The sequence below is a fragment of the Artemia sp. Qi Xiang Cuo genome, chromosome 14 (assembly GCF_049724085.1).
Source record: "Artemia sp. Qi Xiang Cuo chromosome 14, ASM4972408v1, whole genome shotgun sequence".
NCBI classification, from domain to species: domain Eukaryota; kingdom Metazoa; phylum Arthropoda; class Branchiopoda; order Anostraca; family Artemiidae; genus Artemia; species Artemia sp. Qi Xiang Cuo.
The window spans coordinates 3,545,276-3,561,043 of NC_142807.1; the positions used below are offsets into that span (position 1 = coordinate 3,545,276).

The following is a 15,768-nucleotide window of genomic DNA, read 5'->3' on the forward strand; positions in this document are numbered from 1 at the left end:
CGCGCAGGTTCTCCAGCTGAAATGTTTTAGTTGGCAACCCTGCGCACCAAATTTGTTTAGACACTTAAGTTCTCCTGTCAAGATATGAGATGGCAAGCCTGTACACTGACTCTCTCTCTCAAATTTCACACACAAACTCACCTTTTATTATATCAGATAACACACATATTTTTTTTCTCACAAACACAGCCTCCTTTAACAGCGTTGCCAGCCGGAAGGAATTTTAAGGGACGGGGTTGTATTTTCGTGGGAGTAAATTTCCACTTATACCAGATGCACATTGGTTATTATATTCTGGTCTTGAAAAAGCACGGGGGTTGTAAGCACTAATCATGTTAAGTGCTGCTCGTTTTGAGTTTGACTTAGTTATTTACTGTAATTTCCGTTCGTTTTGGATTTCATTTATTTATTGCTGGTGATTTGTGGGAGTTTTACGTTTGAAAGATTATTCGACTTTATTTTTGCTCTTTTTTGGTTTTATAGAGCTCTTTACTTTTCTTTGAAAAGCTTTTTTTGTGGAAAAAGTTCTTAAAATTAATTTAATTATAAATCGATTTTGTAAAAGCTGTATAATTCTTAAACATTGAATTATCAAGAATAACTTCAATACAGCAAAATTAAAAATAAATCCCCCATGTTTTCTTCTCATTCTGTTAGGCCACTTCAAAACTGCCGTTTCACCTATATCTAGAAAAATATCAAAGCCGACAGAAGAAGCTTGGCGTTTGAAAAAGAGAAATCCTTTTGAATTTTTGTATCAAACTTAATTGCGAAAAAGCAATGCTTGCCGATTATATAAATTTGACAAAACAAATTTCATAATACAATAATAAGTTGGAAACCAATGTTTTAACTAATTTTATACCCATAACCATAGAAAGCAATTAATATTTTCAAGGGTATAAATAAGGCTTAAGAATAAGTTGGCAAGAAAAATGATTATTATATTGAGAAAAAGCATAAGAAATGGCATCGAGTGGTATGCTCACTTTATTCGTAGGTCTATTATATGAACTGCTCCATATTTACCCAATTTTTCTCGGAAAGTTCATTTTTAGCGCTTTGTTTGGTACAAAATAAAATTTTTCCTTCGCAAGAATGGTTCTACTTTAGTGAAGAGGAAGATAAAAAGAAAAATTTATAAATCTCGCAATTCTTGTCTAGAAGATAAAGAGCTTGAATGAGCTTGTTTGTAAGCTGATGCTAAGTTGTTGAAGCTAAAGTGTAACGTAAATTCTAAGGCTAGGCTTAGTGTTTGTCAAGGCTATAGGGCTAAGGTAAACAGTCATTTTGTGGGGACATCCACCACTTGGCTAATATGGGAGTAAAGTTCATTTGTGATGCAAATGGATGTTATATTTAGATTGAGTATGCAATTCTAGGTATATATTTGCACATTAGGGGGTGGGGGTATATATTCTGTGAATAGGCCTAGGTGACCTAGGTTCTAAGAAATTCATGAATTTCTTAGAAAAACTGGAGAAACAAGGAAAGAAGAAAAGATAAAGGCTCTTTCTCTGCAAATGTGTTAACTAGGATCATTCTGCATATTATGGACTAAGAATTGTTTTCTTAATAAGGTTCCTTATGTCCAGCTGGACTCCTAGGCTTAAAATACTGGTTGGCCAGTTGGCTAATTTAAAGATGTGTATATATATATATATACACTGTCAAATTAGCCATCTGGTGGTGTCCCATTTTGTGGGCTAGCTTTGATAGGATAAGATATAAAAAGGAGTACTTCAAGATATACTGCTTGAACTGATTTCTACCCCTACCTCTAGTATAATATGTTCACTATCTGTTTCTAGAATCTTCTTTTTTCAGCTTATATGGGAAGAAAACATGAGCTTAGAAATGTTTTGAAATAGGCCTATAGATAGCAAATTTGTCACACATTGTGTCATTTTTCAATTTTTTTGCACAATGGTATAAGTGAATGGTAAATTTTTGGTAGTTCATGTTATTGACTTACAAATGGGTTACCTACATATGATAGTATAGAAAAAAAATTCTTTATATCTGAGCAATGGAAAATTGTAATTTACTCTTAGATAAAATACAGAATAACGGTAAACAGAAGATAATATCATGCTTTCTCCTATTATGTAGGATGTTAAAACGTCGTACAGATGACATTATGCCTCATTATATTATAGAGCAAACATGAATAAAGTCATAAAGAGGACTTTTTATACCTCAAGTTATTATAGAGCAAACAAAAATAAAGACATACAAATGACTTTTTATATATCTCACTATTATTGAGAAAACATGAATAAAGTCATACAGATGACTTTTTATATCTTACACTATTATAGAGAAAACATGAATAAAATAATGCAGATGGCATTTTATACCTTGTACTATTATATACCAAACATGAAAAAGTCCTACAGATAACTTGGTATTTTTGTGTTAAATACACTCTTTTATATATGTCAAATTGGAGATACAACAGAAAACCCATTTTGTATGGGTTAATTCAAGACACTGTTATGCAGTAATTAATGCTTAGCATGGTTTCCAATGTGTTTACAATATTTAAACTTGTTTTTGGGGGTTTAGGGGGAGAAAAAGGTACCTAGGTTAGGTTAGGTTACATATTTAATATATGCTATGCTTTACAAATGACTTTTTATACCTTGTATGTTTGTAATTATATATTTCTATTTCTAGAGAAATGATGGAGAATGATATAAAGTCTTCTGTATGACTTTTTGAACATCAAATTATTGTTAAGAAGTACAAATAAAGTTATACAAAAGACATTTTGGTTTGCTTATTTAATATATGATCCACTAAACTTTCATACAGAAGAAATTATTACCCCACTGAAATATAGAAAACAACAGGAAGTCATTTGTAAGAATTTATTCATGTTTGCCCTATACTAATATGAGGTATAAAAAGTCATCTGTAAAACTTAATTTATGTTTGCTTTATAACAGCAGGAAGAATAAAAGATCATATGTATGACTTTATTCATAATGCTTTATAGTAGAATAATATATTAAAAAGTCAAGTGTATGACTTTGTTTATGTTTGCTGTATAATAGCAGGAGACATAAAAAGTCATCTGTATGACTTTATTCATAATGCTTTATAGTAGAATGATATATTAAAAAGTCATCTGTATGACTTAATTTAGGCTAGTCTATAAATGAAATCATGTAGGCCTATGCTATAAGAAGCCATCTGTATGACTTTTTGTTGTTTTCTCTATGTACTAGCAGGAGGTATAAAAAGTCATCTGTATGACTTTATTGAAGCTTGCTCTATAAAAGAAAGGCATAAAAAGTCACATTTAGGACTTTGTTCATGTTTGCTCTATAATAGTATGAGGTATAAAAAGCCATCTGTATGACTTTAATAAAAAGCCATCTGTATGACTTTATTTAGGCTTCTCTGTATATGAAATCATGTAGGCCTAGGCTGTAAAAAGCCATCTGTATGACTTTTTGTTGTTTTCTCTATGTACTAGCAGGAGGTATAAAAAGTCATCTGTATGACTTTATTGAAGTTTGCTCTATAAAAGAAAGGCATAAAAAGTCATATGTAGGACTTTATTCATGTTTTCTCTATAATAGTATGAGGTATAAAAAGCCATCTGTATGACTTTATTTATGTTTCCTCTGTAATAGCAGGATACATAAAAATTCATCTGTATGACTTTATTCATGATGCTTTCTAGTAGAATGATATATTAAAAAGTCATATGTATGACTTTATTCATGTTTGGTCTATAATAGCAGGAGACATAAAAAGTCATCTGTATGACTTTATTCATTATGCTTTATAGTAGAATGATATATTAAAAAGTCATCTGTATGACTTTATTTAGGCTACTCTATATATGAAATCCTGTAGGCCTAGGCTATAAAAAGCTATCTGTATGACTTTTTGTTGTTTTCTCTATGTACTAGCAGGAGGTATAAAAAGTCATCTGTATGACTTTATTGAAGTTTGCTCTATAAAAGAAAGGCATAAAAAGTCATATGTAGGACTTCATTCATGTTTGCTCTATAATAGTATGAGGCATAAAAAGTCATCTGTATGACTTTATTTATGTTTGCTCTATAATAGAAGGAGACATAAAAAGTCATCTGTATGTCTTTATTCATAATGCTTTATAGTAGAATGATATATTAAAAAGTCATCTGTATGACTTTATTTTGGCTGCTCTATATATGAAATCATGTAGGCCTAGGCTATAAAAAGCCATCTGTATGACTTTTTGTTGTTTTCTCTATGTATCAGTAGGGTAGGCTGATACAATTTTTTCTGTATGACATTTTAGTGGATCATATATGAAATAAGAAAACCAAAAAGTCTTCTGTATAATTTTATTCATATTTCTCTATAATAATTTGATGTTTAAAAAGTCATACAGAAGACTTTATATCATTCTCCATGTTTAAAGGAAACACAATATTGTCTTTTTTTTAACTTTATAGTACTTTCTATATAAAGGTAAATGACAATATTTGTTGGTTAGAGTATAAAGAACCAATGACTTTAATAGTCAAACATTGCTCACCCCTTACAAATAAAGTAGACATATTACTTGATGCCTTTTTTCATGCTCATTACAAATATAATAGGCCTAACCATTTGTATTGGAAATGAATTTTACTCCAACCCCTATATATATACCAATTCAGGGTATATATTTTGCACATCAGGGGGGTAGAGGTAAAGTTTAAACTTACCTCTCATCTGCATCATAAATAAACTTGGTACGTGGGTACCTGTCACACTAACAAAACAGACCATTGGTATGTTTTGACCATGTTCTGCTGATGTTGTCTAGACCACTTGCTTCTGGCCCTTCTTGGCAAGCACTCTAGGAGGCAATAATACAGTTGGAACACCTTTTTCATTGGTGTTCCAAATATGGTACAGAGGGATTTGGTATTTTGCATAGGCTAAGGCAAGGTCATCAAAGAACCTCCCTAAAACCACTTCATTGAAACCACTTGCTCTAGCTTGACTTGTTTCTTGGGGGATCTGATAGAAATTTCACTATTCTACTTGAGGAATTCAGTCATCCAGTTCTTTAAAGCTTAAGTTGTGATTCATTGATGAAACTGTTTGAAAGTGGTCTAAAAGTGTCTTCTCCTTGTTGGGATTTAAGACTTGCCTGTTTATGAACTATCTTCTCTGAAAAGGTGAAGTTAAGATATGGTGCTCTCCCCATGACTAGAGCTTGTATAGGCTCTGGGGCTTGAGACTCTGCTGCTGCAGAAGTCCCTGGTCAATCTTCTAATGCTGTTTCAGCTATATTGTTTGATAAATTCTTTAAACATTTAACATAATCCAGTAATGTAGATTTCTTAATGCCAAACTCTTTGCCAGCTTTTTGGATTGAAACTGTGTCAGTGGATAACTGCTGCTCTAGCCCTTTTCATATCCTCCATATTTGGGGGTGGATGGTCATGCTTTCATTGAAAATTTCTTGGTATCTGAAATGATAATAGGTTACTTATCTGTGTTTCAATAGTGATAATATTGAACAGTCCTAGTTTTTGACCTAAGAATAAAGTGAACATAGCACTCAGTGCCTTATTTATGCTTTTCCCCCAAATATGATAATTGCTTTTGTCACAAATTCAATTTTAATCCCATTAAGGACCCACAAAGATGATACCTTCTTCTCTTATTTTAGATACAGCTTATAGACTATACCACTGTTAGCTTTGCTTTTGTTAAAACTAGTTTACCCGTAAATTGAATCGACGGTGACAAAATCAAGAATCAGTAAATGCATTGGAAATATATAATATGGGCTAGATATTTAGGTAAGGTTAGGAAGGTTAGGTTGTGTTAAAACTGAAATTACAACAAAAGTAAGTATTATATTTGGAAAGAGCATAAAAATGGCACCAAATTGTATGTTCACTTTATTTACAGGTCAGAACTGTGGATTGCCCCATATTTACCTCAAGAGCAAAGCCTTAGCCTATATTGTTGTACTAAATACAAGTGTGATGTATTGGATGGAATAAATGACCTTTGCATCTCCCTTTAGGCTTTTCTTTCCAAGACAAGTGAAGGGAGACTTTCAGAAAGTCCTTCAAACCAACCTGACTTTGGCATCTGAATCAACCCCACACAGACCATTTCTAAAAAATGGCTTCTAGAAAAAAATAGTTAAGGTGATTCCAATTGTGACAAGCTTTAGCTAGTGACATGATAAGGCTATCAATGCTTGATCCTGATTTTTGGCAGAATTTTTTGGGTGAAACTGCATTTTAGAATAGCAGTGTCCAAAGCAACCCCAACCTCCACTATATGTAGTCAAGGGTTGTATCTTGGATCATTAAGGGGGAGAGGGGCATGCTTTTGTCAAGATCATGAGTATCATCTTTGAAAAAAGTATCAATTTGTGAATTGGATAGTATTACTCTTTTTCTTATAGGCCTAATAGTGTTTGCCTCAGAAGAGTTGCTTTCCTATAGTGCTACCCTAACCAAACTCATATATTTTCTGAGATAGCAACACACATGGAAAATTTTGTGCTTGTGTCCTTACTTAGCTAGGTAGAATGTGAACACATCATTTTATGCTCTTCCAAATGTCCTATTTGCTTTCTTTGTAAATTTCATTTGAACCCGTAAAGTGACATCTTGTTCCTTATTATTTGCCAGTAGAAAATGGTTGCCAAAAATTCTGAAAACTAGCTTCACTTTAAACAATTGATAAAATCCTTGATGAGGTTTTTTTTTACTATCTTGGATAGTAATCAAGTTAGGTGGATGAAACTTTGGCAAAGTTTTGGTGGTTCACAACTTCTAAAGTTAACGTGCAAATTACAAAACAAAATAGTGTTGTTAGATTCCCTATTTTACATTCCTTCTAAATACCATGGTTGTTTTTTTTTTCACAATGTACACTGATTGTCTCAAGTATTGTCCAAAAAATTTCTTTCATTGTTGTTTATCTTCTTGCAAGGCATCACTCCTTGCCAAATTAGGTTTGCTACATTTTTGACCCCATGAAAACCACTCTATCTAAGTGATTTTAATGGAATGACTGGGTAAAAGTATTATTTAAAGATTAATAAGAAAACGTGGGTTACACAGGAAGGAAACATATTAATATGATTAATTGGAGAATGCTGCATATATAAAGTAATAATTTCATTGTTTTAGTGTTTTCTTTTATTTTTTTATACACATTTTGGCTATATCTGAGGCCATCAGGGAGGGGGGTAGTGTGCATTGTCAAAAAACCAAGCATGATATTTGGAAAGAACATGCAATAAGGAATCTATTGATACAATACTACTTGTTTTTAATAATAATGCTATGTTTATTTATTTAAATAATTTTATCTATTTATATTTTATTTCTACAGTACTACAAAAGTCTACTAAAACTCTCAGAAATGTTTACAGAGCCAGAAGAATGACATGGGAAGACCTTTTAAGGTTTCTACTTCCACCTTTTCCCCTCTATAGGGTACTGACCTTTGAAGAACCTGTGTAAACTTTGTGTTATGAAAATGAAACTCAGAAATTTATCCATAATAAACACAAGTCCCAAGGAAATTGTTTTGAGCCTATTAAGTTTGCTAAATCTTGACTTAATAGGATTTAAAGAATTTGGAAAAATGAGTCTTAAACTTCCAAAAATCCTAATATTCATAAAACCTTACTAGAATTTCTGTTTCAAAGCCTAGAGTCAAAGAAAAGCAGACCCAAACCAAAAATTTAAAGAAAATACAGTTTTTCCCAGGTACAACAATTAAGACATGTATTTTGTACAATTTTCTAAACCATAGAGAAAGAGTTAAGATAGGTGGTTAAAAACTTCCTGGGAAATAATTTAGGCTCTGAATTGATTTGTGGATGTTGTATTATCTTAATGCAGCTATTTTCTACAATGGTGAAATGTTTGTCAACCAGAAATTGTCAAACAATCCTGAAGATTTATTTATCTCAATAATGTTTGAATATGTCAGACCCCAAATACCAACTGTTTACGAAAATGAGTCATCGCTTAGGATCAACCTGGTATTGTCCTATATGTAAGCAAAAAGGAACAGCTGCTTCGCTGGAAGTTATTCAGAGAATTGTTACTGACTCTTTTGCAAAATTCCAGCTAGATTTGAAGGAGGAATTGAATGCTCAATTTCAGGCGCTTCTTAAACCTCTAAGTGAAAAAATTCAGGTCTTGGAAACTGAACTACAGGAAAAGTGTTCTTGGTCGGATCTGAAGAACGAGGTTACCTTAGCAGTATCACAAGTTATCCCTAAAGCAAAACCTGACCTGTTCAACAAACTTTCTAGCCAGATTGGTTCGGTTTTGGACCAGCAGATTTCCGTAGTTGTGAGTCAAGTAACTCAAGTAACTTGGTGACTTAGTACAAAAAGAGAAAAACCTCATTTTGTTTGGCTTGGAGGAGACGAGTGCAATAAGCCAGAAAGCTCAGAATGAAAGTGACCTTAAGTATGCCAATGAAGTTCTGCTGAATGAGTGTCCAGTTAAGTGTACATTCTCTTTACACCTGGGACAAAAACAAGGGAGTAGAAGTAGACCAGCAAAGGTGATTTTCAAGTCCCCCCTTGATCGTGATATAGCGGCTTTTTTCCTTGTGAGCAGGATTGAGAATATTAAGGCTAACATACTGAACCGAACCATGTTGCACATGACAGAAGCAATGCAGAGTTGGCTGAGAAGAAGAAGTATGATGAACTTAAAAAGGACCTTACTGGGAAAGTAGCTGCAGGTGAAACGGGTTGGAAAATCAAAATGAGGAAAAATGTGCCAGAACTAGTGTTCAAAGAGAGGCTTTTTTGTCCCCAAAACAAATAAGAGATGTCATAGTGAACAGTTAGTTGTGGCATATACAAATGCAGATTGTTTATCGTCAAAGTGGGATGAATTTGTTGCACTTGTTCAAAGCCGGAAACCCCATGTAATTGTTGTGACCGAAGTTTTACCCAAGAATTGTGGTAACCCCTTTGTCCATTTTAGGCAACTAAGTGGATACAATTCTGTGCATAATATTAACTATGAACAAAGTTTGTGTTTATGTTTGTTCTTCCCTGAGTTTAAAATATAAAGAAGTTTATTCTGAGTTTACAAGTCAAGGACATGAAGTAGTTAGTTTTGAGCTGAGACATTCGAGTTGGTTTCAAAGTGTGCGTATAGTAGTGGTTTACTGGAGCCTGTCTAAGAGTATTGATAGTACTTTTAAAGACAAGGGCCTACTCAGCTACCTTACTTACGTTTCGTCAGTTTCGTCTAAAATTGTGATTGTTGGTGACTTTAATGCTCCAGGTATAGATTGTATATCACACAGTACAATGATATCTGATTCGAGTTTTGGGCATAAACTAGTAGACACTAGGAGATAGCTTTCTCCATCAGCATGTTACTGAGCCCACTAGGTCTTTAACTGGAATGAATCCATCTACCTTAGACCTTATTATAACTAAGCACCCAGCTGACCTAGAGAATTTCAGATTTCTGCCTCCTCTAGGTAAAAGTGATCACTTGGTGTTGTCTTTCTGTGTTAATGTGAGCATTCCATTAAATCCTAAGTCAAAATTGTAATATGATTATTCTAGAGGTAGTTATGACAAATTTAGAGATTGTTTACGTTATGATGATATTGTTAGTGAGCTTCAGCATAGTTCTGTAAATGTAGATATAGCTTTTGAGTTTATCTGTGAAGTAGTAATAGAAGGATGTGAGAAGTTTATTCCAAGGTATACTATTAGAGAGGGTATGAAAAAACGTAATAATCTGCCAAATTTTGTCCTTGAAGCAATATCTGCAAAAAATAAACACTGGAGAGCTTATTTATCAGCTGGGGATGATGAATCTTGGCGTGCTTACAAGAGGGTGAGAAATAGGGCGACGATGATCCTGCGGTCACACACTGAGTCAGTGGAATCATCGATAAATAGTTGCATGTAAAGTTGTCCAAAAAGGTATTGGAAGTATGTGAATAGGGGCAAAAAGAGCAGTCACCATTGTCCACGGTCTTCAATGACCCAGTCACTGGTGAAACTGTTGATGATGATAAAAGAAAAGCAGCTATTTTTAACAAAACCTTTTCATCTGTTTTCGTTAATCCTGCTACCCATAAGATATCTAATTTATCACTGGCACCAGAAGCTTCTGTGTTACAGAATGAGTCACAATATGATGACTCTGATATAGCACCTGAGCTTGTTCAAAAAATTATCTGCAAGCTTTCTGTTGATAAAGCCCCTGATATAGATGGTGTCTCAAATGTTATTATGTGAGAACTAGCGTCTTCTTTAGCAGCTCCACTCACATTTCTTTTTAATCTTTGTTTGGAGTCTGGTAAGTGCCCTGCTGCATGGAAAAAGGCAGTCATAAAACCCCTTCATAAGGGTGGACCAAGTTTGTATTTTATTAATTATTGCCCTATCTCGAACACGTCGATTTTTCGAGAATTATGGAAAAAGTAATTGTGTATGAGATCCAAAATTATTTTGAAAAAAATAAATTGTGGAGCACAGCACAGCATGGTTTTCGAAAATAACCGATTGTGTAACACGCAGTTAATAGTAGTTATCACTGATTTGCAAAAGATGGCTGAATCAGACCTAAAGTTTGATTGTATTTATATTGATTTTTGCAAGACATTTAACAAGGTTTCGATATCCTTGCTGGTGGAAAATTGTCGAAAGTACGGGATTGGATATAGAAACATGACAGGGTCCCTCAGGGTAGCTGCCTGGGACCAGTTTTATTCTGTTTATTTATAAATGATTTACTGCAGGTAATCCAACACAGCCCCATTAAAATCTTTGCAGACGATGTAAAGCTATACAGAAGTGTCACCTCCCTGGTTGATGTGACACTTCTACAGGGAGATTTGGAAGCATTGTTTGAATGGTCTAATTTAAATTCTATGTTTGTTAACCAGAAGAAATGTCATGTGATGCATTACTTTGTGAAGGATGTGGCATACTGGTACTTCATTGGTGACGTGTCAGTGTGCCCTGTTAACTCTATTAGGGATCTCAGTGTTATTTTTGATGATCAGCTGAGGTTTGACAAGCAAGCCTCAGCTGTTTTGCGTAAAGCAAACTATGGTTTTCTTTGCATCAAGAGCATTCAGAAGGTTTAATCTGAGAAGTTTTACCACATTGTATAAGACAATGGCGCGCCTTGTTGTTGAATACTGCTCATCTTAGTGGTATCCAACTAGAAAGTCTGATTCACTCGATTGAAAAAGGTGCAAAGACGAGTGTCCAAATGTGTCCCCTATCTGAAATACCTACCTTATGAGCAGAGATTGAGTAGCCTGAGCTTACCATCTCTGCAATTCAGAAGGGACAGAATGGACCTTGTTAACCCTTTCCGCATCATAAAGGGTATTGGCCATGAGTCTTGGGAAGATTTCTTTGAGTTTGGTCATTATCCATCTACGCGGCAGAACTCTTTAAAATTGTACCAGCCAAGGGTATCAAGGAAAGTCGGACCGAGTTCCTTTGAAAATCGTTCAGTAAAATCATGGAACACGTTGCCTGACTGAGTAGTTCTGGTGAATGATGTTGCGGCTTTCAAAACAGCATTAGTTGAGACTTCATTTTATGAAAGGCAAAACCTAGGACCATGAAAAGTATATTTGCTGTACGGTATCTTCGTTTTTGTTTTCTTGTTTTATTAGGGAGTTTATAGTTTTTTTTTTAATTTTTTATAAGTGTTTCTCATTGTATTTAATTTGTGCTATATGAGACAAGACTATGGCTTATTCCATTTCTGATTAATAAAAATAAATAAATAAAAAGTGCATTGATTTGCTTAATTCCCCCTCCCCCCCTGACAGATAAATATACAACCCATTACAAATTCAATTAAATTTACTTATAAACTGTCAAAACAAAAAAGGGTGCAAATCCTCTGAATGACAGAGTACATAAGAGAACCAAACGAAAAAAGACAAGAGAACTTATACGCTGAACAAAAATTAGTAGTTCTTAAAATCATAATAATCACATACATAATCACAAATCATATATCATAATCACAAGATAAGAAATAAATCAAAAGACATAAAAAAAAACTAAAAAAAATAAAGAGGACCAATCATGATTTAGTTTACTGGCAGAAGATTTAAAATCTTTTACTCTTCTACCAATAATTGTTGGAGGGAAAATGAGCTTAAATTTTTGGGACAAAAAAGAGTTACTAGTCCAAGGGGGCATATGTAAAAGGAATTTAGCAAATTTAAAAAATCCAATGAACTGTTTTTTTTTAAGCAGGAAAAAATTGCCAAATAGGAGACAGAGCAAGAAGATGAGGCACAGTTAGATTATTATAAAGTTTAGAAATATGGAAACGACTAAGGTGTGTAACATTAGAGACAAGTGACACATAAGCTAACCTTGCCTTTTTTTCAAGATTTTGAATGGCAAGCTTAATAGTCTCCTTAATTGAATTTCCAATGGGCATTCCCAGGTAAATACGGCTTTTAGGGAGGGAGATGCAAGTTTCAGTAAGTTGGAGGGATTTATCAGAGTATCCTTTGAGGTTGAAACCGACAGCTACAGTTTCATCCACATTAAAACTTAAACCAACCTGCTGATATTCTAGTTTTAACTTCGAAAAAGTGCTCTCACAACTAGAGAGAGTGCGACTCAGATTTAGGATATCATCAGCATATGCAAGTAAAGAGACGTCTAAACCCCCATAAATACAGGTGGACTCAATAGAGCTTTGAGCTAGAATGACTGAATTATTAAAAAGTGCGGGGGAAGTGAAACCTCCTTGTCTAACGCCCTTTAGCACATTAAAAAGCTCTGAACTGTGCTTCATTTTGGCACAAAGATGTTTATACATGTATTGAAGACACCTTATAACTGAGAAGTCAACCCCTCTCTTTAAAGCTTCTACCAAAAGCTGGGCAAAAATACACGAATCAAATGCTCTGGCAATGTCCGGTGCACATAGAACAATAAAATCCCTGGAACCTTCCACATCTGCAAGAACCATAAAAAGGAAAAAAGAGCATGTTCAGGACTAAGTTCTTTCCGAAAACGGAACTAATGCGCAGGCGCAGAACACACTCGAGAAATATTTCTAAGAGAAACAGACGAAAACATTTTAAAAGTTGTGCTTGAAACGGTTATAGGCCGATACGATCGAGAATCATCGAGATTGTTTTTCCCTTTTTCGGTATAGGCGTAATCTGGCGTATACAAAACTGTTGAGGCACAATACCAGAAGAAATAGACATTTGAAAAAGTAACAAAAGGTGCTGCAACAAAAGACTACTACAATGTTCAAAGTGTTTAGCAGATATTAAATCAACACTGGCAGAAGATTTTTTCTTAATTTTTTTTTAGATTAAACTCATTATTGGACGGCGTCACTATAAAAGCAGAACAAATAGAATTAGCAAGCAAAAGGTCAAGCTCTTTTTCATATTTACTTTCTGCAACAAGGTCAGGTGACGAAAACTCACTTTTATAATAATCAATCCAGCTTTTTCTCGAATACTACCGACAGAAGTCCGGTCACTGCGTTCAAAATTTTTACACAAAAGTGAAGGATCACTAGCTATCGTATCAACATTTTTTTGAATCAACATTATTTTGTGTTCTTTAAGGGCTCTTGTGAACTTTCTTTTTGTCTTCAGATGCAGTTCGTTTATTATACGGGAGCGCGGTTTATCGGATTCGTTCCAGATTCGGAGCCACAATTTAGCTGAATTACAAGCTGCAACAAGACTTTGATTTTCAGAACAGTCGGTGATTTCTGTCTTTTTGCGAACACGTCTAGATGGGACTGCACACTTTTCTGCGCATCGAAGTGCGTAGTTGATTTCTGCAAGATAAATCGTAAGCTGTATTTCGATCTCGTACTCACTAATATAAAACCTGCATTCTGAACTAAGTAGGTGAAAAGGAACTGTAATTTTGTTGAGTAACGTGTCACACTCGGACATAAATAACTGACGATCAACGTGACTTCATTCTTGAACATAAAACCACATTTCCTCTTGCGGGGTTTAGCTTTCGACATTGCCCTCAATTGTCGCACAAATAGATAAGTGGTCAGAGTAGTAGCCTTCACGAAGTACAGTGGCTTGTTTGATCGAAAAGGAAGAAACAACTTGATCGAGGTTCGAAGTTGAAGAGCTGGGGCCAACATAGGTATAGGATTCATTTTTGTCAACTAGTGAATACGAAGGAGGAATGGAGCTCCAAAGGAGATGACTTCTGGGGAGCGTTTTATCATCCAAATCACAGTTAAAGTCACCTATTAATATTGAGCGAGTGACTGCGGATTTTGCGTTTTTCTTGATCAGCTTACACAGTTTCTTGCAAGCCCCCATAAACTTCGCCTCGGATTTCTTGTTACGATAGTTTGTTGGTAGGTAAACATTCATTATGGACGTGTTCAGATATGAAACTGCAAGAATATTATCCCCTGCTTTGATCAATTTACAGGGTAAGCGAGTCAGAATCGCGAGGCCGCTGGAGGGGCGTCCACAAGCTGCTGTTATTTTTGTCGGAGAGAAAAACACTGTGCAATCCGACAAGATTTTAATCAATTCCCTTTTGTCTGCTGACAAAAAATGTTCTTGGAGGCAAGTAATATCAAATTACTTGAGCAACTGGGTCAAAATAGGAATTTTATCAGAAACTTTTCCGTTTATATTCCATGATAGAATCGAAGTTGAACGCAGCATTATTTCGAAATCTGTTTTAGCAGAGATTGAGCTACGGGACACTTGTAGCTATAGCAGGGATGATCAGTAGACTTACATAGTGCACATTTTTTTGGTCTAGAACAGGGATCATTTTTAGAACTAGAGTGTCCTTTTTCGCCGCAAACTGAACAAATAGAAGAGTTCTTGCACGTGCCAGAAATATGCCCATAGGTTTGACATTTGTAGCACCTTGGAGGAAAAAATAAAAATTCTGAAACCCGAATTTTCTCGAAATCAATCGTTGGAGGATTTGCTATCGCATTCATTACATCAGCTTTTGACTCGAACTGCAACTTCAACGAACGGGAGTGACCAATTTGCTTGGCAATAATGCATTTAGGAATTAAGCATTGCATATCATCTTGTAGAAAAACAACTGGGATACCTCTAAGGATTCCGAAGTAGGTACTACTTTTAATCTAGGACTCGATGTTCGGGCTACCGCTCGCAAGAGTCTGTAGTACAGCTTCTGCTTCTGCTTTAGAGGCAGTGACGACACGCCAGTTTACTTTATTCGGCTTTAGCTCAACAATTTTATCACAAGTATTGCCACATACCTTTTCAAGAGATTCCTTTCTGAGACCAGGCTTGTCTAGGTCACGAGGAGGATTTTTCACTATAACTGCATACAATGGCTTTTCAGGATCATCTATTGTTGGGGCCAGGGAGGGTATATCTGAATTCTCACAATTCATAAAGGCATCTAACTTGTTTGAGATCTGGGTTATTTGTCTAGTAAGAACGGCGGACACTTCGCCATGGACATAGGGGACCTCAGCAGGTTCTACAATGACAAACGTCGGAAGATCAATATTTTCTTTTTATCGCAGTCCTCAAAGACACGAATCATTTCAATCACGCTGTCATGTGGGTTTACTTTAATAGACACTCTTGTGCTGATTTTAGCTGCTTCCCATTGGATTGTTTTTGCATCATTAAGATCGTCTTTTTTGAAGTTTTTAACAATTTCAGTACTCCGATTTCCTGCCTTTATTGCTCTTTTCATAAAGTTCAAGATTGCATTCCAAACTAGCTTTTCAGACATTTCAAAAACATGCCCCG

General features: G+C 34.9%; 1 protein-coding gene across 2 annotated transcripts in view; it reads left to right on the forward strand.

Moving 5' to 3' along the window:
- The first annotated feature begins 1,108 nt into the window (after positions 1–1,108).
- LOC148944049 (kelch-like protein 12) overlaps positions 1,109–15,768 on the forward strand; it is a 132,977-nt gene continuing 118,317 nt past the window's right edge. The window contains exon 1 of one of the 2 annotated variants that reach the window (XM_089099745.1): positions 1,109–1,192. The gene's annotated coding sequence lies outside the window, so the exon portion shown is untranslated. The other variant, XM_089099746.1, reaches the window with a different exon arrangement.